Here is a 3,850-nt window from a genome sequence, read left to right as displayed (position 1 = left end):
AGTGACAAAGTTGGAAAGTTAGTCTTTGGACTCAAAATAACTTTTACATCAAGCATCAAATATTTTAGTAACAGCTGTTTCATAAGACTAAAAAGTGGTTAGTGGGTGGTATTTGATGTTTTGGGATTAACATTCATTCTCTGTTAATGGAACACACTTGTTCACATTCCCTTTGATGTTATTGTCCATGTAGGCAGATTTTTCTGTTGTGTAGGAGAGGAGAGGGAGAGCTGGATGGAGACCTGGGGCTGAAAAGCGTAGTTGGAAGTTGAAAACCAGGGATTCAGAATGACTGGGTGATTGTTTGTTTATGTCTAAAGCCCAAGCTGAAGCTAGAAGCAAGGAGAGGAGATGGAAGGAAAGAGGGAGCGAGCAGTTCTGCCAAATCAATATGAGCAGCAGGAGAGAGATGTTTTTTTTTTCCCACAGCCCGGCTGTAAAAATAAGAGCACTGTCTCTTTTTTTAAACACGTCAAATTCAGGAGGGGAGGAGTGGATGGAGAGAGCATGAGGCACGGATGGATGGATGAAGTGAGGGAGAGGAGTCTGGGTAATACTTCAGACTAAGTGGAGTAAAAGTTTCCTCAGCGGTGTGAGTGCATGTGCATGTGAGTGTGTGTGTTTAGTGTATGCATGTACCTGCATGTGCATGCATGTTTCTGTGTCTGACCAGAGTACATATCCCACTTGTGTGCTGAATCTCTCTCTCTCTCTCTCTCTCTCTCTCTCTCTCTCTCTCTCTCTCTCTCTCTCTCTCTCTCTTCCTGCAATCAGACATTTATTGAAGTCCATCCATTTGGCTGAATGAAGCAAATTATCTGCTTCTCCAGTGACTGTTTCTTCTCTGCTCCTCTGTTGGAGCTCTGCTTCACTTCAGCTCAGCCTTTAACACCACAATCCTTTAGCTCCCGAACACACACACACCTCTGCTACCTTCCTCAGTGAATGCCGGGTGATTACAGATAGTTTCAAGAGAGTGGGAGGGCTGTGAGTTTTCAATGTGTTTGCTGTTCATGATTTCTGAAAATCTGTAAAGTCTGGGCCTCTGAACTGAATTTCTGTGTTCTCTTGTGTGTGTGTTTGTGACAGATTTCATGCCCTATTCAAAACCAGGTTTCTCTCTGTAAAGAGATAAACCTTCCATAAAAAGGAAAATTTAAATATCTTCATTTTTATGACTCCTAAGCAACTCCACTAAGAGATACGATCCAAAGCTTCACAGAAGCTTCAAAATGGATTATGTGTTAGTGTTGTTATCTGCTGATTCCAAGATCAAAGGTAAACTTTTAACCTCGCTACTCTGATTTATGTAACGGCAACGCCACATTAGCCCTCACACATTCATATTCACACACACATTCACACACACACACACACACACACACACACACACACACACACACACACACACACACACACACACACACACACACACACACACACACACACACACACACACACATATAAAAGCAAACATTAAAAAGATGGCTCTTAAAATCTTACTGTTAAATTGTAGGATAGATCACGTTTCCAAAGACATGAAATATGCCATGAATTTTTGGACATGTTTAATTGATGCACAAAACACTGTCAATGTTTCCAGTCAATTGAAACAAAGCCATTTTACTCAGCGTGATAAACAAACAGCTTTGTTAAAGTGACAAGACAGTTTGATAATATCAGACATGGCAAAGTTAATGGATCTCCCAACCTGAAAGGTGACCATAACTGAGGTAAACAAAGGGCTCTAAGTTTTAAAATGTAAGTCTTTAGGACTATTTTAAATGGCAACAGCCCCCCCCTTACAATATCCTCTTAAACCCTAGCTATTTTTCTTTAAAGCTGCTGTTGGTAGTCACAGAGTAAACATCTGTTCAGAGAGAGGGACTTCGAATGTCAACACTATCCCTCCCAACCAGATTTCCTCTTAGCCCCCCAACACAGATCGACGTGTGAAGTCATGATTGTGCCGGATTCATAACCAATCGGAGGATGTTGTAGGGGCCACCCCTTAACCAATCAGGACAGAGCATTGGAGATTAGCAGACCAATGTCTGTCATAACGGGAACGAGGGGAATAATCACATTGCTTGATACAAAGGCATTGGAAAACAGAGATTTCGCAATAGTCTCAAATTAGTGGAATAATTATTCCACTTACCGATGAGTACTGATGGGCATTATGACCTTTTCTCCAAATTTCTCCTTTTCTCCAAATTCAGCAGAAAAAAAGTTTTTTACACCATTCCTACCAACAGCAGCTTTAATAGCAAATATTATTAGAATATTACATATTGTAAATAATTGTATTAATAATAAGCACTACTACTAGGCTGTGTTAAAAACTTGGTTCTGACTGGTCAAACAATAACTGACGACATCAAAATCAGATAAAAAATCAGCAGATATACAAGGTACCACTGTGTCCATAGGAGGCACCAAAACGGACACACTGAAAGTTACTCACAGGAGCTTTAAAGGGCAAAATAATAAATCCATCTCTGTTACATTTTTTGTTTAATCTATTTTGGGTCTGTGTGCTTGACTTACATTGATTGACAGCTGCTTGGCAACATGAACTATAAACTCTTAAAGCTGTTATACTACTGCATCAAACAAGCTCAAGTCTGTATCATCGTGGGTCCACTGGTGCACATGAATGACCAATATGGGGCGGGGACGACAATCACAACAGGACACACATTAGGACAGGAAGTAAAGTTGCCTGAAATGAGAGGAGAGACATGACTACAAAATAAAAGTGGACATGACAAACATGAAAGACAAGACTGAAGTAAAAAGTGCAAACTTAACATAACCCATGAGACATGACAGTCTTGCTGTGTGTGTTGCGTTTGTTGACGTAGTAGCTTCTGGGGTGCGCTGAGCAAAACTTTTGCAAACAATGCAAAACAAACTAACAGCAGCAACAAAAACAACAACAGGTGTTTGTTTTTCAATCCAGAGGAGAATGAGACAATCAGTTACCACGGCAATGGTGAAGGAGGAGGAGGAGAAGGAGGAGGAGGAGGGGGCGGCGAACAGTTTCGTGTGGAGAGTGTCACTTACAGGCTTTGATGATGATAAGGGCTGCTGTCGGGGTAAACAACATCACGGTGTTAAGACACTAAGAGAATTGGCCGCTCTAGAGGATCACGCTAACAGCTCCTCTTTTTGTCTTTAACCCCAACAACATCTGCCTATGTGTGTCTCTATCACCTCACCCACACACGTATACACAAAAAAACACCCACTCACCCATCAGCCCCGGCTACCTGCTTTCTCTCCCTGCAGGTGTCCTGCTGGCCTCTTGATGCACGGCAAAGGATTGCCGTAACCATGGCAACACCCTGACACAGACTTCCATCTGTGCGCAGGGTGGGCATCTGCTTTAAAAAAAAATAATCAAATGTGTACTGTTGGTGTGTGTTTTGTTTGTGTGCGTGAGTGGCCTGTCTGCAGCGCTTGGAGAAGATATTGAGATATTGGATCCTCTTTTTGGACTGCGCGACGTCCCAGGGTCCTTGAATGCGTCATGGGCCCAGTGTCACATTGCAGATACATGTCATGAAGCATGCTCCAGTGAATGATTCTCAGAGAGAGAGAGAGAGAGAGAGAGAGAGAGAGAGAGAGAGAGAGAGAGAGAGAGAGAGAGAGAGAGAGAGAGAGAGAGAGAGAGAGAGAGAGAGAGAGAGAGAGAGAGAGAGAGAGAGAGAGAGAGAGAGAGAGAGAGAGAGAGAGAGAGAGAGAGAGAGAGAGAGAGAAATCTGAAAAATGAAAAATTTTTCAGAAATCTGAAAAATGATCTTCCCACTGATCACAAACACACACAAAGAATTTCATTCACTTG

The 3,850-nt window shown here is 42.2% G+C and overlaps 1 long non-coding RNA gene across 1 annotated transcript; it reads right to left on the bottom strand.

The window, feature by feature from the left end:
* Window positions 1-2,445: 2,445 nt before the first annotated feature.
* On the bottom strand, window positions 2,446-3,313 carry LOC117823638. The gene is made up of 3 exons (XR_004633444.1): window positions 3,259-3,313; window positions 2,989-3,093; window positions 2,446-2,725 (listed from the first exon to the last, which is right to left on the bottom strand). It is a non-coding gene; the product is annotated as an uncharacterized LOC117823638 (long non-coding RNA).
* Window positions 3,314-3,850: the final 537 nt, after the last annotated feature.

The sequence above is a fragment of the Notolabrus celidotus genome, chromosome 13 (genome assembly GCF_009762535.1).
Source record: "Notolabrus celidotus isolate fNotCel1 chromosome 13, fNotCel1.pri, whole genome shotgun sequence".
NCBI classification, from domain to species: Eukaryota; Metazoa; Chordata; class Actinopteri; order Labriformes; family Labridae; genus Notolabrus; species Notolabrus celidotus.
Note: the sequence above shows the minus strand (reverse complement) of the source record. Positions and strands in the feature narration are given on the sequence as shown.